Source organism: Schistocerca serialis, chromosome 3 (assembly GCF_023864345.2).
Source record: "Schistocerca serialis cubense isolate TAMUIC-IGC-003099 chromosome 3, iqSchSeri2.2, whole genome shotgun sequence".
Taxonomy (NCBI): domain Eukaryota; kingdom Metazoa; phylum Arthropoda; class Insecta; order Orthoptera; family Acrididae; genus Schistocerca; species Schistocerca serialis.
The window spans coordinates 111,518,187-111,544,203 of record NC_064640.1 but is presented as its reverse complement, the minus strand read 5'-3'; the positions used below and the strand labels follow the sequence as shown (position 1 = coordinate 111,544,203).

The window sequence follows — 26,017 nt, the reverse complement described above, 5'->3', positions numbered from 1 at the left end:
AGTTAGTTATATGTGGTGACTTCAATATAAATTGTATAAGTGATTGTGCAAGGAAAAGGATGCTGGTAGACCACCTTAATTCATATAATCTTATGCAAACCGTATTCTTTCCAACGAGAGTGCAAGGGAACAGTAGAACAACCATAGACAATATTTTTGTTCATTCGTCATTACTAGAATGGCATTCTGTTAGCAAAATGTTGAATGGCCTTTCAGATCATGATGCACAAATTTTAAGTCTAAAAGATTTTTGTGCTGCAACACATGTTAAATATAGTTACCAACTTTTTAGGAAAGCTGATCCAGTTGCTGTAGAGACTTTTGCAAACCTTATCAAGGAACAAGAGTGGCAAGATGTTTATAGTGCTGATACAGTAGACGATAAATATAACGCTTTCCTCAAGACTTTTCTCGTGCTTTTTGAAAGTTGCTTTCCGTTAGAACATTCAAAACAGGGTACTAGCACAAACAGGCAGCCTGGGTGGCTGACTAAAGGGATAAGAATATCTTGTAGAACAAAGTGGCAATTATATCAAAACGTTAGAAACAGTCAAAATCTAAATGCAGCAGCCCATTACAAACAGTATTGTAAGGTGCTTAAAAAAGTTATTAGGAAGGCAAAAAGTATGTGGTATGCAGATAGAATAGCTAAGTCTCAGGATAAAATTAAAACCATATGGTCAGTCGTAAAGGAAGTGGCTGGTCTGCAGAGACAGGTCGAGAATATAGAATCAGTGCGTAGTGGGGATGTCCGTGTTACTGATAAGTCGCAAATATGTACAGTACTTAATAATCACTTTCTGAATATAGCAGGTGAACTAAATAGAAACCTAGTCCCAACAGGGAATGATATAGCGCTCGTAGAAAAAAGTGTTCCAAGACTGTTACCTGAAATGCTCCTCCATGATACTGACAAGAGGGAGATTGAGTTAATAATTAAATCACTAAAGACCAAGAACTCTCATGGATATGACGGGGTATCTAGCAGAATACTGAAGTATTGTTCCACGTATGTTAGCTCAGTACTTAGCCATATCTGTAACTTTTCCTTTAGGAGTGGTCGGTTTCCTGACCGATTAAAGTACTCGGTAGTGAAGCCACTTTATAAAAAGGGAGACAGGGATAATGTTGACAATTATAGACCTATTTCTATGCCATCGGTGTTTGCTAAAGTTATCGAGAGGGTTGTATATACAAGGTTACTGCAGCATTTAAATTCACATAATTTGCTGTCAAATGTACAGTTTGGTTTTAGAAATGGCTTAACAACTGAAAATGCTATAGTCTCTTTTCTCTGTGAGGTTTTGGACGGATTAAATAAAAGGTTGCGAACGTTAGGTGTTTTCTTTGATTTAACGAAGGCTTTTGACTGTGTTGACCACAAAATATTACTGCAGAAGTTGGAACATTATGGAGTAAGGGGAGTAGCTTACAATTGGTTCGCCTCCTACCTTAAGAACAGAAAGCAGAAGGTAATCCTCCGCAATATTGAGAGTGGTAATGATGTTCAGTCCCAATGGGGCACTGTTAAATGGGGCGTTCCCCAAGGGTCGGTGCTGGGGCCACTGCTGTTTCTTATTTATGTAAATGATATGCCTTCTAGTATTACAGGTGATTCAAAAATATTTCTGTTTGCTGATGACACCGCCTTGGTAGTGAAGGATCTTGTGTGTAATATTGAAACATTATCAAATAATGTAGTTCATGAAATAAGTTCGTGGCTTGTGGAAAATAATTTGATGCTAAATCACAGTAAGACTCAGTTTTTACAGTTTCTAACCCACAATTCAACAAGAACTGACATTTTAATCAGACAGAATGGGCATGTTATAAGCGAGACGGAACAGTTCAAGTTCCTAGGCGTACGGATAGATAGTAAGCTGTTGTGGAAAGCCCATGTTCAGGATCTTGTTCAGAAACTAAATGTCGCTTTATTTACCATTAGAACAGTATCTGAAATAAGTGACATTTCAACACGAAAAGTAGTATACTTCGCATATTTTCATACGCTTATGTCATATGGTATTATTTTTTGGGGTAATTCTTCTGATTCAAAAAGGGGCTGTTCGAGCTATGTATGGTGTAAGTTCGAAAACCTCTTGTCGACCCCTATTCAATAGTCTGGGAATTTTGACATTGCCCTCACAGTATGTATTATCTTTAATGTCGTTTGTTGTTAGCAATATTAGCTTATTCCCAAGAGTTAGCAGCTTTCACTCAGTTAATACTAGGCAGAAATCAAATCTGCATGTGGAATGCACTTCCTTGACTCTTGTGCAGAAAGGAGTGCAGTATTCTGCTGCATCCATTTTCAATAAGCTACCACAAGAACTCAAAAATCTTAGCAGTAGCCAAAACACTTTTAAGTCTAAACTGAAGAGTTTCCTCACGGCTCACTCCTTCTATTCTGTCGAGGAGCTCCTGGAAGAGCTAAAAAATTAAGCAAATTCCAGTGTTACATTCTTGATTTTCTTTATTTAAACTAACGACTTGTCGCCTGAATATGTTTCTTATATTTCATTTTATCTGTTTCTACAATCGTGTTGTAATTTCATGTATTGACTCGTTCCCTGACCATGGAGACTTCTCCTAAATGTGGTCCCACGGAACAATAAATAAATAAAAAAAAAAAAACAACATCTCTAATACTTTTAGGAATAGGAAATACCGTTACAGATCTCACCTTTTCTGAGTCTGGCTGCACATCATCTTTTGACACCAGGTGTCCAAGTATTTTGATATATTTTGCTGTAAAAAGACACTTTCTTGGATTAAGTTTCAGTCCAACTTGCTGCAGCCGCTTAAGAATGGCCCTCAGTCTTTTTGTATGTTCATTTAATGTCTCTGAGAACACTATAATGTCATCTAAATAACATAGACGCATTGTCCTCTTCAGGTGACATAGAAGATTAGCCATCATCCATTCAAAAGTTGCTGGTGCATTACACAAACCGAACGGCATTACCGTAAACTCTTACAGGCCCTCAGGGCCCTCACGATCAGCCCCATCTACTTTGATTTGCCAGTATCCCAAGTACATGTACATGGTTGAGAAAAAACTTAGCCCACTTCAATCTAGTGTATTGTCAATTCATGGAAGAGGGTAAACGTCCTTTTTAGTTATCTTATTAAGCTTCCTGTAATCAACACAAAAGCACCAACTGCCATCCTTCTTCCTGACGAGGACCACTGGTGACGAACATTGGCTCTGTGGAGGTTGAATGATGTCATTCATCATCATTTTCTCTACCTCAACGCGAATTATTCAACATTCTGTTGCTGACACACAACATGCTCTCTGGTTTATCGGTTGACGGTATCCAGTGCTAACCTGGTGCTTCACCGTCGAATTGTCTAATCTGCTCTTCACCTGTGGACTGAAGCATTCAGAGAACTCTTGAAGAATGGCAAGTAACTGCTTCTGTTGTTTCTTAGTGAGATCTGGTGATAGTCGAGTTACAAGATCTTGTCTCGTACTGGTAGCGCTAATTTTGCCCACAGACTCAGCATGGCAGGTTTCTATGAAGCTCAGATGTTTTTCAATTAATGGCTCAGCATTTGCTATGCACATGCGTCTTGGAAGGATCTGTAGTTCTCAGCAACAGTTAACTATCCACAATTCACCGAATCTGTTCTTAAACGAGACCACAGAGGCTGGGATGACCGAGTTATTCTTCAGTGGTATGCTTCTCTTACAGTCCACTACAAGATCCATGGGTTGATGTATTGCATGACAAGTGACAGTTACCTTTCTAGCACTGACTGCAGGAATGATCACTTCATCCAGCACACATAGTCTCCACACACTTGGATGCACATCTTCCTGTCCACAGTATCTCATCTCGTCTAGCATAATCTTCGAGTGACCAAAATCTATAATTTCCTGAGAAGCTTTCAAAAAGTCCCATCCAAGAATGACGTCATGACTACACTCTTGTAAGACGATGAATTCTAAGGGCTGTGTATGGCCACTTATACCCACACAAATGGTACATCTTCCTGTAGGTTTCCCATATTTCCAATTAGCCGCCTTCAGCAGAGATGTTTTGTTGTCGACGAATATGGTTTTCTGCAATTGGGGACGGTACTTCTCCGAAATGACTGAATATGATGTTCCAGAGTCCACAATAGCTTGGGCTGGTTGGTCATCCATGAGGATATCGACATAGTTTCCTATCATTTTTGTAGTGATCGACGGCAGAGGATTTTTCTCTTCAGGGGCCTTGGCTCCAAGGAAGGTCGCACCCTTTAGTTTTCCAGGTTGTGGCTGCTAGGTGATCGGCTGGAGCTTCTAAACGGCGATGGAGACCTTGATCGGTGTGTTGGGGAGTGTCGTCTGCAGCAGCTAGCTTGCTGTGATAGTGACCTACGTCGTCCTGCACCCACATCTTCTTGTTCATCTTTGTCGTCCCAGAGTTGGCGTTGGCTGAGATCAGTCTGCTGTCTTCTGGTGTGGGCGTCATCAAATATCCGCCACCTTTCTCGACAATAGCGCACCACATGTCCCAGTCGTCCGCAGTGGAAACATACTGGTTGGTTATCATGGGTCCTCCAGACATCAATCTTCCTTGGTGCCCAAACAGGTTCCTCATGCAGCATTGAAGGAATGTAACTCCGCCTGGGTCTCGACTTTTTCACCGTTTTAAAGGGAAATGAAGGACGAGATATTGGGTTCAATGTCTATTCCACTTCCTCCCTTATGACCTCTTGAAGTGTCTCAGTTTTTTGCTCGCCATGCAATCCAAGTGCCTTCTGAACTTCCTCTCTCTTACTATCTGACGAAGAACACTTGTGAAATCAGTTGCTTCCTCCATCACAGACACTGATACAACATTTGGAAGCCGTTCAAACTTCTTGTGTGTAATTTTTTTTTATGCATTGTCTCAATATACTGGCACCTTTTTATGAAGCCGTCTGCTGTCAGAACCTCCTTCAGGAGTAGGGTTTGATACATGTCCTCAGCAACACTCTTCATGAGGCGTGCAACCTTACCTATCTCTTCCATTCTATGGATCCACTATTTTACACAGCTCCAAGACATCTTGAATGTAGGATAATGTAGTTTCTCATGGACACTGAGCCCTGCACTTTAATTAATCTTCAGCCTTGCACTTCTGTTGTTGTGTGTCACCAAAATACTTGCGCAGTTCCGCCTGGAATACTACCCAGCTTGTGAACTTGTTCTCGTTGTTCTCATACCATTGCTTGGCAGTGCCCTCAACGTAGAAAAATACGTTAGCCAAACACGTGGTGTCATCCCATTTGTTAAATTTGGCTATACGCTCATATACCTTCAGCCACTTGTTTGGATCTTGGCCATCGTCACCAGAGGACCCGGAAGGATGTCTCATGTGGTGGCACACAGTTGCTGTCATGGTAACGCGCTCTTCTTCTTCTGTCTCCGGTAGATTGCGATCTGTTGAAAATGGCTCGAACTTGGGTTTCTCGCCACGTAAACGGTGGCTCTGTCATTGTCTGATGGTAGCCACTGTACAGTCAATAATGTACGCTATCACAAGTTCCAATGCCCAGCGCCTCCACCAGAAAAATGTCACGTAGAAGAAGGTGTAATTAGATGAATGACGAACACTAACTTCACTTAATGAAGGTTTATTCAGCACTTGCACATACAAGAGCGCAGAGCGAACTGCCTCCGGCCAGAACACATTCAGTGTATATACAGCTACAGAACATTCCAGTACAATGGTTCTTGACATTTGTGGATACATCTAGAATGTACTCGAACCGAATATAGAAATTAAAATGGTACAGTCCAGGTGAGTTTAGAACTCATGACCCTGCATTCAACAGTTTAGTATCATAACCACTACACCATAGTACTACTCAGCTTCTTCTGCGACAATATTGATGAAATTTAAGCTGGAGAAAGCTCATTTCGGAATCCCTAAAACAACTTAGTTCAGCTACATTTGCATTTAGAATCATTGCAAATCTTGCGGCAAGACAAATCAGGTTGACATATTTTGCATATTTTCATTCAATAATGTCTTATGGAATACTGTTCTGGGGCAAATAATCTAAGTAAAAAAGCCTAATTTGATCAAAAATGTGCTGTTATTCTTATATGTGGTGCTCATCCAAATATATTTACCTTCTCATGAAGTTTGGTGTACATAATTACAATACCAGAAGGAAAAATTACATTCATTACTCCACATTAAGGTTGTCTTTAGAACAAAAAATGGTGCACAATGCTGCAACTAAAATTTTTGTTTCCTTACCCAGGGCTATAAAACGTCTGAGAGACAGCAAAGTAAAATTTGAAAACAAAGTGAAAGAGTTTCTCCTTGAAAACTCCTATTCTGTAGAAGGATTTCTATTATTTTAAAGTGTAAAATGTGCTGATGAGTGCTTGAAACAGGCAAAAAGTGACAAAAACATGTGCCCTGGTTCTCAAGAGACCCACCACAAGTCTGCTAAGATTAATTTAATGTAATCCATAGCAACATACAGTGTAGTGGCCAGACCAGAAAATAAACCTAAGGTCATTGTTTTGGAGTTCATATTCCTTAACAATCTGAACTCAAGAGACCATAGTTAATGAGGCATTATTACAAACCTGTTTGTTAATGAAGGCTTTATTAATTTTATCACGTTGAAGCTCGACTGGATTATTTAACAATAAAACAAAGAAACAATGGTTATTGGTGGTTTTAATGTACATCTTCTGACAAACTCTTCCAGTAAGAATTTATTACAGTCAGTAATGCTATCATCCAAAGTAATTCCTACTGTACACTGCCCAACTACCATACCAGTAGCTAATTGCCCACACACAGCTATTGATAATATCTTCATAGAAAGTTCTGAAGAACAAAATTATACTATACGAGGGTTGTCCAGAAAGTAAGTTCCGATCAGTCGCTAAATGGAAACCACAGTGAAAACCAGAAACATTTTATTTGAAAGAGATAGCTACACTTTCCAGATACTTCTCTACGTAGTCGCCACTCCAACTTAGACATTTGTCGGAGCGTCATAGCAAATTTCCAACACCATCGTCATTGAAGGCAGCCACCTGTGCTTTCCGATAATTCTCTATGCTGGTCTATAGCATGTAGCCTGCGCCCAAGTGTTGTCTTTGTATCCAGCGTTTCATGTGAACAGAGATGATACTCAGGACGAGCCAATTAGGGCTGTGTTGTGGGTGATCAAACACTTCCCACCGAAAAGGCTGCAGGAGCGTCTACACTGCCCCTGCAGAAAATTGCCATGAAGAAGAAAGCGTGTGGCAGTTGTGTTAGGTGGGTTGCATTCATTAAGGCGAAACATCTATGCAGGCCCTCCTACTTGGCAGGAGACATCGTTGTTCTAGGCACCTTTACTCACTCACAACCGAAAAGAGTGTCTTGATGTGATTGAAGGTCATACTAAACACTACCCAACACATCTGTGCAAAGCTTCGTTGGGTTTTCACTGTGGTGTCCATTTCGCGACCAATCGGAACTAACTTTCTGGACAACTTTCTGGACAACCCTTGTATAACCAATGGTATTTCAGATGATGACAAACAGTTCTATTTGTTAAATGTTAATAATGAAATGGATATAAAACCTACTAAATCTGAGTGCACGAAAGCGGTTAGTAAGCGAAAAATTGATTACTCTGAGTTTAGTAACACATTAAGTTATCTGTGTAGCTATTTGTTTATCAGTGGTACATTTCCTGAATGGTTCAAATATGCTGAAATTAAGACTTTGTTTAAGAAAGGAGATATACCATCAACATTCAGTCCAATTTCACTCTTGCCAGCATTCTCAAAAGTTGTAGAAAAGGGTGAAGGGTAGTATGCAATCGGCTTTTTTCACCATCTAACAGCAAATAATGTACTGTCAAAGGCAAAGTTCAGATTTCTAAAGGCTCCCAACACTGAGAAGCCTATCCACACACACACACACACACACACTAAGTATGCACTTAACTCATTAGGCAATAAATTAACATGCTCCTGGTATATTTTGTGATCTGTCAAAGGCATCTGACTCTGTAAAACATAATAGCTTCATAAGTAAACTAGAATATTATGGTGTAACAGAACATGTCGCAAAATGGTTCAAACCCTACATATCTGGCAGGAAACAAAAGATGTCATTAGGAGAGAGAGATGTGTCAATTTATCAGGCATCATTCAATTGGAAACTAATTACATGTGGTGTCCCACGAGGTCCCATTTTAGGGTCCTTACTTTTTCTTGTGTATATCAATGACTTTTCATCTGTAATGCACTGAAGCACCAAAGAAACTGGTATATGCATGAAATATGTAAACAGGCAGACTACAGCACTGCAGCCGGCAAAGCCTATATAAGACAACAAGTGTTGGGTGCCGTTGTTAGATTGGTTAGTACTGCTACAATGGCAGGTTATCAAGATTTAAGTGACTTCGAAAGTGGTGTTATAGCCGGCGCACGAGCGATGGGACACAGCATCTCCAAGGTAGTGATGAAGCAGGGATTTTTCAGTACAACCATTTCACGAGTGTACCATGAATAGCAGGAATCCGGTAAAACATCAAATCTCTGACATCGCTGCAGCCAGAAAAAGATCCTGCAAAAACGGGACCAACGATGACTGAAGAGAATCGTTCAATGTGAGAGAAGTGTAACCCTTCAGCAAATTGCTACAGATTTCAATGCTGGGCCATCAATAAGTGTCAGCATGCGAACCATTTAACCAAACATGAAGGTCATTCCATGTTAAGTCATCCAGGCCATGACACCCAGTATCTAGTTGTGAACTGAGGTTTTGTGTACTGCTTTTGTATCTAATATCATACACTTTTGCCAATTTTTATTGCTTTATATACATTCTGTTGGTAGCAATCGATGAAAGTTTTATGCAATGTGTTATTTCAAAGCAAACTGTAAAAATTTGAAAATTGGCAGCAGTTTTTAAACAAAAAATGGTATGCTGACAGTATTATCCCTGAATATTCTTTTGGACATGTAGTTTCTGAAAACATGTTAGAATTGTCCAATTAAATTTTCATAAATTAATTTTATTGTTAAATGAGAAAAAATATTTTGGACAATTCCTCACCCCCCCCCCCCCCCCTGGAAAACACTGAAAAAATTAGGAAGTAAACCACTTTTCTTCCACCAACTTTGAGGACTCTTTGCTCAGAGAATAAGTATGACCTGTTGCTGTAATTATATCAACTTCACACAGAATATGAGAGAAAGAAACATCACAATCATCATCATCAGGCCAACAGCACAGGGATGGTCCATGAGGATGCATGAACCTTACTGTAATATGTCCTCCTTCACAATTCACCTTCTCAACAATTCCCAAATACCAAGAAGAGTCATATGTGCATGCAACATAGCAGTTGGGCTGCACAGTGCATTCTGGTATTAGTGGCGGAAGTGCATCAAAGAAGTCATGCACAACACTAAGACCTGTATCACAGCTCCGCCTTTTTGCTCCGATCTTGGTTGGTGATAATGGTACAATATGATGCACAGATCATGTTCCAGGAATTGTTTTTGCACTTGTGAAGCATTGAGAAAAATAATGTCTGACTTCTACCATTTCATCCTTTGAAACAAAGACAATTGAAATGCCTTGCAGTTTTTCGCGACAGAATTCAAATACCTGGGAAGCTGTAAGTATCTGACCTTTGTAAACTCCTTGTAACCTTGTTTTTGTAACAAGTCTTTCAATAGTGCCACCAATACCATCACAAGGAGATTTGCCATGGCTGGTAGCAAGAAAAGGACCAGTTGCACTTTATGTTGAAGTCGTGCTCATGGTAGCGCATATTCCTAAGGTTCTTACAATTTTTATATTGTGCAGCACAACCATCAATGAAATATTCAACATTAGCAAGGTGAATTTCTGGAAATTCACACTTTAAAAAATTCAATACAGTCTTCTGAGTCTGGTACACCATGGCAACAAGATGTTCTAGATCATTAGAGACAATACAAATACTTTTTGCATGCAACTGTTTGTTCTTTCTGTAATATATATGGACAGTGTGAAGAGTGCAGGTGCCACTGTTCCAATGGTACCCCTGAACTTCATCTTGAACAACAAAATTGAGATTTGCACTGAAATCCATTAAAATTAACACTGATCCTTCAAGTGTTTCCTTCTTCATTTTCAGATAATCAGATTTTGATTGAGAAATGAAAGAGTGTGGAGTAAGTTTTTCAATTTTCTTAAATAGTGTGTCACAGAATTCTGATGGAGAAGTGATTTGAACACTTAAAGTCATTCTATCAGTTGATACCCATTGACCATAGTGAACCATCTCTTCGGGATCATAGTCTTCTATTTCATTTTGTAAGTGGGTTTGAAGCAATGAACTGGTGGGGCATTTTTCACACAGACGAAGCATACAGGCTCAGTTATTTATATCACATGTTGTTATTTTAATTATATCTTGCTATGTTTCTTTACCAGAAATGGAATTTGGAAGCAATTTTACGTTTTGGTGGTAAATGCACACACATATGGTATGTGTTCCTGATGATTCTTCAAGTATACACTGTTTTGGCTGAAGAGAAGCACAATTTGATAATCCTACTTTGTCTTCTCGATACTTCTTTTTATAGAGAGAATACAGTTCAGTTAAATTACTTAAAACAAGATGTTTTTGTTGATAGGTATTTTTGCTGGTGCTCACTTTTGTCTTTTTTCCCAGGCATTGTTCTTGTGTTTCCGTCATCAAAATAAAATCTCTCAACTTTTTCCACTGTATCATGTCTTTCCTCTTTTCTGCTCAGCCGTTGATAAAAGACCCTTCTGCATTAAGAGAGCTCGTGCTTGTCGTACCAAATATTCAGAAACCTGAAATTTGGAACAGACTTTCTGTCGACACCAAGTTGGTGACACAAGAGTAAGTAACTGAATTTTTTCATGATTATTTGCATATTCAATTTTCTGTTTGATTTTGTCGATGAGTTCATCATGATGTTGTGCCTTTTCTTCCAGTTCGGTTAAATCACTGTCAGGGGTAGTGCTTGCATCAGCAGCCAGCTCAACTTGATATGTATGTGAATTTTAGTTTTCAGAGCCCCAGCTGCTGATTCCAATTTTCATTTGGCTGCTATACACCGACAATGTCGAGCAACTGAATGCAGCTTTGCAGCAGATACTCCTAAGCTAGTATTGAGCACAGTTTTTTCAGGAGTACGCACCTTCCCATTACTGTCATTTATAAAGTCTGGTGATGAGTCGCCACTTGCTTGTTTTTTTTTTATTAATAAAAAGTTTGATACAGGTTGGGCACATTTTCTCCCCAGGAATAACACTTAAGCCTCTCATTTTGAAGGTCTTTGCCTTTTCTAAACTAATTTATGCAATCGTTCATGGCGCTTGAAGGGATCACAGCAAACTTTCTTATGTAGAGAGAATCTGCGAGAGAATCTGTCTTCGTGTTTAACACACACACACACACACACACACACACACACACACACACACACACACACACACACACGAAACACTTAAATCACAGTATGAATGACTGTTGCTTTGCTATACTAAAAGTTCTTGTTCTTCACTGGTCAATTCATTCACGCAAGTCAGAGCATTATCACACATATCTCGCAGATACTGTCCAAGAAAATACTGCCTACTTGTACTTTCCATACTGTTTCAGTCATAAAACCAATATCTGTCATAAATAATTCAAAATATGTTTGGTGTAAAATAAAAAGTAATTAAATAATGAGAAATCACTCTATGCCATTGTTTCAGTACAAAAGTATTTCACATTATTATTGCAACATTAGGGGACTTACTTTTGTTATGGAATGAATAGTTAAAAATTGCAACAACTGAATTTTTAACCAATAATTGACTCTGGGTACAACTCGGTAGAAGAGCTCAGAACTGCATGCTCAGTGAACACATTACTCAAAACAAAGGAACTTGTTGATACAATACATGTAGTGACAATAAAACAGTGTTCTCAGATATGATTTGTTCCTAGGAATATCCAGTGTAGTCAACTTCAGCAATTTAGGGGTGACATGAATTAGCAACATCAATATTTCTTTTACAATAATGTTGTTTTTCACACTTACCATTATTTCTACAAGCTGTTTCTTTTTGTGTGACATAATGGAATATTTATAATAATACTGTAAATTTTTCGAAGGTATCTATGAGGGGGCAACACCTTAAAAAATTATAATGTCCATGCATGGATTTTGTTTAAAAGAAATTATTTACAATTTTTTCTGAGATGTAGATGATGGATATTCACTAAAAGAAGCATTACTATAAAAATATAAAGCTTCCTCTTTAACTAAAAATCAAGCTTCCACTGCAAAAACTGTAGGAACTATTGCATTTTTAAATTACAAAGGAGCTTGTCTACGAAAGCCTAAATTCCTGAATTTATACAACTTCTTATCATCATAAGTGAAAAAGTAATTGACCTGCAACATTTAAATTTTGGAAATGTGAATATATGTAGGTAAACTTCCACCACCCAAAATTTCAAGGATCTGCATAATGATGGGTGTCATTTCCTAAAATTTCTGGATGATTTGATGTGGAATGACCCACCATCAACATGGACTTTCAGAGATGATGGCCCACTCGTGTATCCTTTATGACTGCACAACACAAAGCTTTACACCTCGCCTGGGCCCATCAACACCAACATTTGGACTGTCGATGACTGGAAACATGTTGCCTGGTCGGACGAGTCTCATTTCAAATGGTATCGAGTGGATGGACGTGTACGAGTATAGAGACAATCTCACGAATCCAGGGACCCTGCATGTCAGCAGCGGACTGTTCAAGCTAGTGGAGGCTCTCTAATGGTGTGGGGCGTGTGCAGTTGGAGTGATATGGGACTCCTGATACATCTAGATACAACTCCGAAAGGTGACAGATGCGTAAGCATCCTCACTAATCACCTGCATCCATTCATGTCCATTGTGCATTCTGACGGACTTGGGCAGTTCCAGCAGGACAATCTGACACCCCTATGTCTAGAATTGCTACAGAGTGGCTCCAGGAACCCTCTTCTGAGTTTAAACACTTCCGCTGGCCACCAAACTCCCCATGCATGAACATTATTAAGTGCATCTGGGATACCTTGCAACATGCTGTTCAGAAGAGAGCTCCACTCCCTCATACTCTTACGGATTTATGGACAGCCCCGCAAGATTCATGGTGTCAATTCCTTCCAGCATTACTTCAGACATTAGTTGCGTCCATGGCATGTTGTATTGCACCACTTCTGTGTGCATCAAGTATAGTTTCAGAAAGATTGGTTACTGAAATTTTAATGGATATTAATAAAATGTTCCTAACCAATTCTTTGTCACTAAACTTTGAAACAACACACTATACACAGTTCAGAATTTGTAAGGTGTTTCCCACCAGTATATGCCTAAAATATGATGACAAACACATAGAAGTTGACAGTGTTAAATTATTGGTATTACAGCTTGATGGTAAGTTCAACTGGGAGCAGCACACCACAGAACTGCAAAGCCCTGAAATAAATCTCTATTTGCAGAGTGAATGTTGTCAGACTTAGGTCATAGAAAAATTAAAAAGCTGGCATACTATGCTTACTTTCATTCCATAATGTCTTACAGGGTTATTTTTTGGGTTAACTCATCATGGAGAATGAGTCATTAAGTGATGCCTTTGATTATTTCTTACAAACCATTACCACTATCTTTAATGAATAGTGTCTCCTCATCATTAAACACTATAGATTTACTGCAAGGAAAAAACAAAAGAGAAATGTAACTGATGAGTATACACTTTACTTGAATAATTTAAGGATTACGTCAGAAATGTACCACGACAAGTCTTGTACTAATAATGAGTATAAACATTCATGTTCCAAATTAAAAAAGCTTTCCAGAAAATATACCTTTTCTGCAAAGAAAGGAGCCAATGATAACTATATTTTTCAGTTCAGTAACAAATGTAAAGCAGCAAGGAACATAGTTAAAGTGGAAACAGGGCTCCTTTAAGAGCAGATGAGCTAAATAATAGAGTCATAAAGTCTGGAAAATTAACTATGTCAGATAAAAGTAATTTAGATGACAATGAGGATAGACTTCCATATTCACAGGAAACAGAGTCGGCAGTACACTTGCCAAAAGCAACTCCAGAACTGAAAACATGCATTAGGATTGGAATTAGATTAGATTTGATTCAGTTCTCGTTCTGTAAACCCAAAAATGAGATAATTCTTGTGGGTATGGAACACATCAGAAAGTATAACATAAAAAACATATAACATGTGATAATATAATGGTCATTTTCCTGATTATGTGTCATGAGATTGTTAAGATATGTGAATACATTACAGTAAACTGGAATTGCTAATATTTAAAGAAGAAACACTCTGTCAGAATGAAACATAGCTATGTACTTTTAAAAAATTTATCATACACAAAATACAATATGAGATCAAGTGCTGTCAAAACTGAAATGTAACATACCTTTTTACTTACACTGGTCTAAAAGTCCCTGTAGAAAATAGATACTATATACATTCCACTGTCTTACCTTACAACAACAGGATGTTTCGAGAGGGAACATTTCCATACAGCCTGAAACTGGCAATTGTCTTGCCCATGTACAAACAAGGAGGCAGAAATTCACCCTAAAATTACAGACCTGCACCAATAATATAAAAAATTATTGAAAGTTTAATGGAAGACCAATTAAATGCAGCATTCCCACAAGTTTCCTCAAGTGAAATTCCCTGGTTTCCAGCCAAGTTTTAGCATTTTTCCCTGACAAATTTTTAGCTCTCAAGGGTAAGTAAAGACATAAGTAGACAAAAAAATTTTACAGACTTCTGTATTTCTCCCCCGTGTGAGCAAAAATGTTAAGTACCAACATCAACATCTTTTGTAATGACTGTTTTTAGATGGAGAAAGCAGGCAAAATAGTATGTGTGTTTCACTAAGACCACTGTTATTTTATTTCAATAAAACAAAACACATTTGGTGACAAAAACACACATTTCCTTGGAGTCGCAAGACAGATTTAAAATACCTGCACTGATTTGAGAAATAACCTCAGAATAAAGTAGGCCTCTTGAAAGAAGTGTATAAGGCAGTGAAGAGCTGTGTAAACCAACAGTATGGGTGACCGCCATTAAAATGTTGGTTCTACTATGTTCGTTATTGTCAGTTATTACCCACTGTGTTATGTCTATTATTTTACAGGTAGTGTGTGAGTTATCTTTCGAGAAATATATTAGTACATAGCACACAAACTGCCAGTGACAGCCACAATTTTCTCCATATCATCCATGCTTTCTGATATATAAATTACTTTAAAAGTGCCAAAATGTATAGAATAAATAAAATGTCTATAAAATGCCGCACTGTACAATGTACTTGGGGTGAGGCAGTCAAAATTCCTGAAATCCATTACCTGTGGCCTCTGACCTGCCACGAAGCACCACAGTCCTGTGTCCTTGGATAAACCACAAAAATCCAAAGCATTATGCAACACACAAACAGACCCAGCCTGTGGTCAGATTGATGAGACAAGATCTGACGGACAGAGCTTGTGCATTAGTGGGAAATGATGGGCTTGAGATCAGAAGGCTTGATCCGTTAGAGATACCCACAGAAATGGCCTGCGGTTATGGCCTGTAGTGGAAGTCCACTCACGTGGCCAACTATTCACATGTCACAGATAGCATCCTGATTAGATGATAAGGAGGTAATCAATCCATGCACCACCCACACTGAAGAGCCAAAGAAACTAGTACCCCTTCCTAATTTCGCGTACAGTCCCTGGCAACACACGGAAGTGCCACAACACGACGTGGCATGGACTCAACTAATGTCTGAAGCAGCACTGAAGGGATTTGACACCATGAATTCTATAGGGCTGTCCATAAATCCACAAGAGTACGAGGAGGTGGAGATCTGTTCTGAACAGCATGTTGCAAGACATCCCAGATATGCTCAGTAATGTTCGTGCCTGGGGAGTATGGTGGCCAGTAGAAGTGTTTAAACTCAGAAGAGTGTTCCTGGAGCAATTCTGGGTGGGGTGTCACATTGTCCTGCTGGAATTGCCCAAGTCCGTCGGACTGCACAATGGACATGAATGGATGCAGGTGATCAGACAGGACACTTACGTACGTGTCACCTGTCAGAGTCATATCTAGACTTATCAAGGGTCACTTACTACTCCAACTGCAAACGCCCCACACCATTACAGAGCCTCCAACAGCCTGAACAGTCCGCAGCTGACATGCAGGATCTCTGGATTCATGAGATTGTCTCCATACCCGTACACATCTATCCACTCGATACAATTTGAAACAAGACTCGTTCAACCGTGCAACACATTTCCAGTCATCAACAGTCCAATTTTGGTGATGACAGGCCCAGGCGAGGTATAAAGCTTTGTGCTGTGCAGTCATCAAGGGTACACGAATGGGCTTTTGGCTCTGAAAGCCCATAGCGGTGATGTTTCATGGAATGGTTCACACACCAACACGTGATGGCCCAGCATTGAAATCTGCAGCAATTTGCAGGAGAGTTGCACTTCCGTCACGTTGAGTGATTCTCTTCGGTCTTTGTTGGTTCCTTTCTTGCAGGATCTTCCGAAGTAAGAGTGATTTCAGGTGTGCCGCAGGGGAGTGTCGTAGGACCGTAGCTATTCACGATATACATAAATGACTTTGTGGATAACGTCGGAAGTTCACTGAGGCTTTTTGCGGATGATGCGGTAGTATATTCAGACGTTGTAACAATGGCAATTTTTTCTGAAATGCAGGAGGACCTGCAAAGTATTGATGCATGGTGCAGGGAATGGCAATTGAATCTCAATGTAGACAAGTGTAATGTGTTGTGAATACATCGAAAGAAAGATCCCTTATCATTTAGCTACAATATAGCAGGTCAGCAACTGGAAGCAGTTAATTCCATAAATCATCTGGGAGTAGGCATTAGGAGTGATTTAAAATGGAATGACCATGTAAAATTAATCGTCAGTAAAGCAGATGCCAGACTGAGATTCATTGGAAGAATCCTAAGGAAATGCAATCCAAAAACAAAGGAAGTAGGTTACAGTACACTTGTTCACCCACTGCTTGAATTCTGCTCACCGGTGTGGGATCCATACCACGTAGGGTTGATAGAAGGAGAGAGAAGATCCAACGGAGAGCAGCGCGCTTCGTTACAAGATCATTTAGTAATTGCGAAAGCGTTATGGAGATGATAGATAAACTCCAGTAGAAGACTCTGCAAGAGAGATGCTCAGTAGCTCGGTACGGGCTTTTGTTGAAGTTTCGAGAACATACCTTCACCGTGGAGTCAAGCAGTATATTGCTCCCTCCTACGTATATCTCGTGAAGAGACCATGAGGGTAAAATCAGAGAGATTAGAGCTCACACAGAGGCATACCAACAATCTTTCTTTCCACGAACAAAACGAGACTGGAATAGAAGGGAGAATCGATAGAGGTACCAAAAGTACCCTCTGCCACACACCGTCAGGTGGCTTGCGGAGTATGGACGTAGATGTAGATCTTTCTCCAGCCACAGCAATGTCGGAGAGTTGATGTTTCATGAGATTCCTGATATTCAGGATACATTCGTGAAATGGTCATATGGGAAAATCCCCACTTCATCGCTACCTCGGAGATATTGTGTTCCATCACTCGTACGCCGATTATAACACCTTGTACAAACTCACTTAAATCTTGATAACCTGCCGCTGTAGCAGCAGTAACCGATCTAACAACTGCGCCAGACACTTGTTATTTTATATACCCATTGCCGACTGCAGAGCCGTATTCTGCATGTTTACATCTCTCTGTATTTGAGTATACATGCCTATACCAGTTCCTTTGGCACTTCATTGTAACTTGCACAAATACAATGAGAGTCAATACTAATGAAGATATGTAACAACTCACTGTAACGATGATCGCTGAGCTGCAGACAGGCACGTAGGAAACACAATCACACACTGACAACTAAATTTTTGGGCATAGCCTTTGTCAGAAAACGAGAGTGCACATACACAATCACTCACACAACTCATGCACACATGACCGCCATCTCTGGCCACTGCATCAACAGTATCTGAGAATCAGATCCAAACAAACCACTCCTCATGCCTCCCTGCCTCTTGTCGGCAGCTGCTAGGCTAGTGGCAAGATGTGGTGACAGCACTGACTACAAGCTGAGGGGAGTGGTAGGGAGGGGAGAAGCAGTAAAAATGAGGGAGTAGGGAAGCAGCGCACATACTCATCTGCACCCAGCCTGCGATGATGCATGATATCTCAGTAAACAAATCATTTCATCTACTGATACAGAAACAAGATTTTCCAGTTTTTTTTATTTATTTCCCTGATAGTTCCTTGATTTTCCTGATATGTATTAATATTCCCTGATATTCCGTGATTTCCAGAACGTGTGGCAGACCGGAAATGATTCGTTTGAGTGTTACTACTTAATGGGACCCAATATGAATTCCGAAGTGGGCTGTCAACAATTAAGGCAGTTGAAGAAGTTGTATTATCAGTAGTGCAGGGTTTTGAAAATAGGGAGCACACCTATACAACTATAGCAGATTTAACTACAGAATTTCACACAGTCTCACGTAGCATTTTAATTAAGAGACTTGACAGATATGGAATGCCTGAAATAGAACAAGCATTACTGAAATCCTATTTAACAAAAAGAAACCAAACGGTGTTTGTAAACTCAAATAAAACATGAGACCTTAGCAAGATAAAATATGGGGTTCCATAAGGATCTACACTGGGATCTTGCTTATGTATTGTCTGTGTGAATGACCTATCCTACTTACTACCATATAAATCCACGATATATGCCAATGACACAAACTCTCATCGTATCACATAATGATATGAACTGCCAAACAAATCAACGGGAAAGGCACCTCACTGGTTTCAAAAATATACATTGACATTAAATAAAAATAAAACTGAACACACCCTCTTTTAGAAAACTGTTAGGCATATACCTTGATAATAAATTATGTTGGAATACCCACCCAGAAAAGCTGTACAGTATGTTAGCAAAGGAGCGTGTGCTGAATATAGAAAAATGTTGATTACAGTTACATATTGAAGTGTCCGCCCCCCCCCCCCCCAAAAAAAAATAAATAAATAAATAAAAAATAAATCAATCCTGGCTGTGGTGATAAATTGATCTGTACTGAAGCTCAAGTTCTAGGTTAGGTTGGAAGGAGGAAATTTGGTTGAGAGTTGGCAAAGCCAACAAATGTGAAAGCAGAAAATCTGGTTGGGATAAGAAATTGACTGCTAAGGGAAGCCTACTGTTTACGTCTGTACCATATTGGAAAATGCAAAGATCAGTCTGTCACCACACCAGTTAGTTTCACATTTGTTAGCTTCATCAACTCACAACCACACTGTCTCCTTACAACCTAACCCATACCTCAGGCTAAGCCACAGATCAATGTGTCACCAGAACCAGTCCTTTTTGCTTTCACACTAGTTGGCTTCACCAACTAACAACAGAACTGTGAATATATGCATAAAAATGTGACATGATAGCAGCCATCAGCATTACGTATATCAATGGGAAAGCCAACAAGTTGTATCAAACATTCCTCTTGACCCGCTCATGTTTATCGCAAACTATGCCTTTTTCATACACACTTGCATTATGGAATACTTTGGGGAAACTCCGCTGGGATAAAAGAGGTTTTCCTCTGGCAGAAGAAAGCCATTAGATGTATTTTTCATTTGAGCGATGTAACTTCTTGCAGACAGTACTTTACTAAGCAGCAAATACTTACAGTATCTAATCTACACATGGTCAAAGTACTTATGCGTGCCAAACAAAATGTGCACATATGTGAAAGTAGATCCCATATGCACTCATGTGGAACCAGAAACAGGAACTTACTGGACATTGCTTGGACTCATTTAAGTGACGTCCAAAATAACTTTTTACAGTCATATTTTCCAACAACATACCACATGACAAGGGACATTGTATGAATACAAATTTAAAATCATTGTAAACAGATGGTCGAAAGAAAAAGAATTCTATTAATTTATATACAATGGAAAAAATGATGATTTTTATTATAAATGTGAATAAAGAACATTATAACAACCTAATTTGAGTCCTATAAAAACTGCATAAAAAAACTAATTTAAAAATATAGTTGACCATGCACTGGATAGAAATGTATTCAGTAGGGCAGTTCAGAATGGGAGAGATCCTCCATGATGTACAGTCACGATAATGAAACTTCTAAGGTAGCAGGCACTGTTGCACAATAAGTGTAAAAGAAAGCGCAGGGCTATAGATAGAAAGATGCCAAATGAAACACATCTGACAATCCAGACAGCAATGCGTGAAGCCTTCAATGACTGCTGTAGTAGAATACTGTCAATTCCTCACAAAACACGAAGAAATGCTGGTAATATGTAAAGGTTGTTAATGGCACCAAAGTTAAGTGAACAGTCACACACGAACAAGACTAGAACGGAAACTGAGAGTAGCAAAGAAAAAGCAGAAATCCTTAACCCTGTTTTCAAATGTTCTTTTCCAAAGGAAAACCCAGATGTATTGTCCCAATATAACTCCCATAACACTGAAAAGATGTATGTAATACATACTACTGTCAGTGGTGTTTAGAAACAGCTGAAATGGTTAAAACTGAACAATGCCCCAGGACCCATAGCATCCCTATCAGATTCTATACCCAGTTTGCAGCTGAGTTAACCCCTCTGTTAACTCCAATCTATCGTAGATCCCTCAAACAAAAAACTGTTCTTAGCAATTAGAAGAAAGCACAGGCCATCTGCCCACAAAAAGGGTAGCAGTAGTGATCCAATGTTCTTGAGATCCATTTGTTGTAGAAGCCTAGAACATATTCTGAGCTCAAACATAATTAGGTATATCGAACATAACGCCCACCTCCATGTCAACCAGGGTGGATTTTAAAAACACAAATAATGTGAAACCCAATTTGCACTTTTCTCACATGACATCCTGAGAGCCATGGATCAAGGCAGTTTAGTAAATGTAGTATTTCTTGATTTCTGAAAAGCATTTGACTCAGTATCACACCTACACTTATTATCAAAAAATTTTATCATTTGGGATATAAGACGAAATATGTGAGTAGACTGAACATTTCTTGGTAGGGAGAACACAGCACATTATCTTGTATGTAAAGTCATTGACAAGTGTAGAATTAACTTTTGGTGTACCCAACAGAAGTGTGTTGGGTGCCTTGCTGTTCATGTTGTATATTAGGCCTAATGATCTTGCATACAATATCAATAACAACCTCAGACTTTTCACAGTTATCTAAAATGAAGTACAGTCTGAATGAAGATGTACAAATAGATATTCAGTCAGACCCTGATAAGATTTCAAAGTAGTGTAGTGATTGGCAGCTTGCTTTTAATGTTCAAAAATGTAAAGCCCTTCACTTTACAAAATAAACAAAAAAAGTATCCTATGACTATAATATTAGTGAGTCACTACTGGAATCCGTAGCTGGGTGTAACACTTGGTAGGGATATGAAGTGGAATGATCACATAGGCTCAGTCACGGGTACAGCAGGTAGTATACTGGTAGAATACTATGGAAATGCAATCAGTCTACAAATCATATAGCTTACAGATCACTCATGTGACCCATCCGCGAGTATTGCTCAAGTGTGTGGGACCCATATCAAATAAGACTACCAGGGAATATTGAACTTATACAGACAAAGGCAGCACAAATGGTCACCATTTTGTTTGAGCTGTGGAAGAGCAACATTGAGATGTTGAAGGAATTTAATGAGCAGACTCTTGAAGAGGAACAGAAACTATCCTGAAGCAGTCTACTGACAAAGTTTCAAGAACAGGTTAAAGTGATGACTCTACAAATATACAACCCCCACATATCGCTCCCATAGGGATCCTGAGGATAAGATTAGATTAATTACAGCACACAGAGGGGTATTTAAATAATCATTTTCCCCCCACATGGTCACAAAATTACTTATTATGTGATGAGTACAAGGCAAGCAATATCAGTGTAATAATATTTACATATGTTAACCATTTGTATATTTATGTATCTACTAATGATGCCTTGGACTACACAACAGTTGTTTACAGCCAAATAAATCTATTCACTTCAAAGTTTTCCACATTCAAAAAGTTTATGATGTGAACTAAAGAACATCCTGCAGATGCCTGTTCAAGGAACCAGGGATATTAACTACTGCTTCCCAATACATTTATTTCTTAATAATTTTTTTCATTTAAATTATACAGGGTGTCCATATATTATCTTTACAGCCCAACACTACCAACTTGAAAACTATATTAGATATTAACAAATGATTTCAACATGTGATAAGATAACTTATAAAGTTTCTTTCTTTTTTTTTCCTTTTTTTAAAAATAATCTCAGGGTGACACAACTTGATGGATAATTGAACTTGAAAATCTCATAACATGTGGACACCACACTCAAAAACTCAGTGTTTGGCCTGGTTCGTACATGATGTTAGGAAGAACACACCTTACAGCTGGTAAAATTGTTGTTTATTAAAATACGACTATTTCGTGACTAAGCCGCATCATCAAGTGAGCAATGTTAAAAGACCATAGGCATACCAATCACATCTAGTCAATACTACGGTGAGCGAAAGGTGAAGTAGAAGTGCCCCATTCTTTAAAATGTGCCTGCATCAGTATGAGAGCAGAGCAGCTCAGTGGAGGGCAAGGCAAAAGCAGCCCATACAAACAACAAAAATATTTCTGGTTCATACAGATGACATCTGATCCCTCACACCACTAGACTTCTTCCTGTGGTGTTTCGTAAAGGATCTGGTCTACCGAATCAAACCTACAGGACTTCAAGACACGCATTTCCAATGCATTTGAACAAATCACCATGGCAATCTTGAATCTTATGTGGAAAGAAATGGAATCTCGACTAGCCATCTATGACACTAATGGTGCACACACTGATGTGTATGAAAGAAGAAATAAAACTTTATCAGTCATCTTATCCCATGTTGAAAACCACTTGTTAATATCTAGTGTAGTTTTGTCTTAAGTTGTAAAGATAATTTATGGACACCCAGTATATCTTTTTTAAAGCCAACAGCTCAGCTCGTGGAATCAATACTACAAATAAGAATAATCTTCACAATCATTTAAAATCATTTTGGTTCCTCAAGGTTATTCAAGAACAGTTCCTTAAGGTTATTCAAGAACACACATTTTCAGTGACTTGCCACCAGCAATCAAAAGTTTACATATTTATACAGTTCAGTTTAAGAGGAATGTAAAGGATTTATTGGTGGCCAACTCCTTCTAATCCACTGATGAATTTTTAGTATAACCAACTAATGAGTATATGTTAATAATAATATCAAATAATGCAAGTATTCGTACAAACTGACTTCTGTACAAATTTATTGCAGTAATGTGACCATGCATGACTAACCATAATGGAATCGTTTATTAATCAGTGTATTTACATGACTTGTGATAATTTATGTATTACCTTTTAAATGAAAATATATTTAAGTTTTTTTTCCCCATCCATGAGGATCATTTCACTCGGGATCTAGGAAGTTACATCAGTACGTTTGTTTTTCTTTGTAAATATTTATGGTGTATTCGTGCTTGACATGTTCTAGACCCTGCAGGACCACCTCAATATGGATGGGTATATTAGAATGAAAAGTACATCTAATCTAATGCCCAGAACTTTATCTTTTTAGTTAGATAATATTTACAGAAAAATTATTCGAGATCCATCACTTAACAAAGTGTCAATGATCAGAGTGAAATTTTATTCCAACATGGAATTAAATACATTGTACTGTTAATTACAGTCAAATTACAGATCTAATTTCTCTGTTCTAAGAGGCAGAATATTGAGTTTTTCACTACACTGCTCTACTCCCATCATTTATGACCACCAACGAGCACTATAATAATCAACATTATTCATTACCAACATTTACCAAACAATGTTGCCTAAGCATGTTAGCTCATACTGTTGAAACTGTATGGGTAAAAAAATGATAATCCTCGCCACAGTACGTATTCCAATTACCGTGCTCTCAACAGAATGTGTGTCTAGTGACCTCTGAGAAAATAGCAAGAAAGAAGTTGTTAACTAACGTGAGATTTTCTGTCCTGTTCACTTCAGGTATACATGTGCATTTATAATCAGCACATAACAACTCAAGTCACATTGTCAGAAAGTGGTATTATCTATTAGAAAGGGTGGGTACTTTTGTTAACAAAATATTAACTTTTATTATTTTACAGGTCAAAACCTTAATCCATATATTACATATATATATATATATATATATATCCTGCCAAAACTATGTTTAAATTTAGAAAATAAGTGTGGTATTCAGATGTAAAACAACTGCATTCAACAGTATAAAGTATCTTGTTACCAGATACTCAATGACCACACCCTTCTGCATGGAAGAATGCATGTTACTGCACATCAACCCCCGTCTTCGCTTGTAGTATTCAACAATATTGGGGATGGGCTTGGGACATGAATACCGAATATTACAATCTACTAATCAACGAACGATACAAACCGAAACATACAGAAAGTGTTTCTCTGTATCATGTCAACTTGCTTGACTGTAAACAGTAGGTACGACCAGAATCACATGGTAAAAATTTATCATTATTCACGTTCAGCAGCTGTCAACCAAAACAAAGGAGATAAGCGTGATATGAGACTTAGATTTATTTTGTGGAGCTTTACGAACTCGAAACACACGAACTAAACAAACATGAAAGGCACTGACAATTCACGAAAGAGGTAAGTACGGATGTAGACCCGATGTTTCAATGGAGTCTGGTCACACAAGAATCTAAATTTCTGAAAATATCTCAGTGGAAACAGAATTGTTTGTGTTTATGCGACAGTTTGCTCAAACAAACTTCTCAGCAAAACAAATGCTATCATTTCGTGCCTCACCTTATATTATCGGCATTGAAGAAGTCCTCCTCTTCTGCTGAGTAACACATCACATGAGAAACGTAAACACGCGTCAGTAACGATTAACACACGGATTAAGTCAATTTAAGCTAGAGAATTCATTGCCCATTATCTGCCGAAACTTTTGTACTTTGTTTTTCCGCCATATTCAACAACCTTACCACAGATAACGAACCACAAACTGTCATTCAGTTGTTACTGGCTTTGTGTCAATATCGCGGTGTAGAGTTCTGTGTGGATGTCGCAGATATGTCATTCGGAAAAAAGAAAATGCCATGTTATGAATTAAGGTCTAGATTTTCAGAAACGGAAAATATTACTTATGTTGTATTAAATGAAAATTGAACATTTATACGACACTGTCTTTGATGAAAAAGTCTAATGACAGTCTTTTATAGTGTACAGTACATGAATAATGCCGTAGTTAAAAAGAAAAACCGATCTCCGCCTGTCTTGCACAAATTCATGTAGTTACTTTTCAGCCATTATCATTATTAACGTAATGTAAAACTTGCAGTAGCCAGTTCAGAAAAATGCCTGCAAGGTGTGAGATGTGGAGCGGGAAACAATCATGCATCTATCTGTCGTCCGCCCTTCTGCGGCCAATTGTCTGTGTTATTGCCCACCCGAAAAATATTAACTTACCAGTAGACTTCATTGTCAGTCTTTTTCTGTTTCATTGTTCTTCATTCATGATCGCTCATTTCTTTTACATTTTTATGTGCCGGTATTGCGGCGATATCAAAGAGGAAAATTTTAGTCAAACTTGCATGTAGACATCATCTGATAAATGTAAGCAAGAAACAAATTAAAACTCTGCAATTGGCAATGCTTTAGTTGTACAAAACGAAAACTTTATTATGAAGAAAAAAAACCATTTCAGTAGTATACAGTGCCGCCACAGTCTAACATAACAGTCGCGACACTTCTCCTCAATTTTGTTTCTTACTGCGGCAGCAGAGCGCCAAGCGGCCAGTAAGTAAATCTGTTGAGTTCGGCGCGATCATGAATGCGAATATAAGTGGTTTA

The 26,017-nt window shown here is 38.5% G+C and overlaps 1 protein-coding gene across 3 annotated transcripts in view; it reads right to left on the bottom strand.

Moving 5' to 3' along the window:
- Positions 1-25,139, bottom strand: part of LOC126469796 (cyclin-dependent kinase 17-like) — a 205,977-nt gene extending 180,838 nt beyond the window's left edge. For all 3 annotated transcript variants that reach the window (XM_050097050.1, XM_050097049.1, XM_050097052.1), the window contains exon 1: positions 24,968-25,139. The gene's annotated coding sequence lies outside the window, so the exon portion shown is untranslated. The remainder of the gene's footprint in view (positions 1-24,967) is intronic.
- Positions 25,140-26,017: the final 878 nt, after the last annotated feature.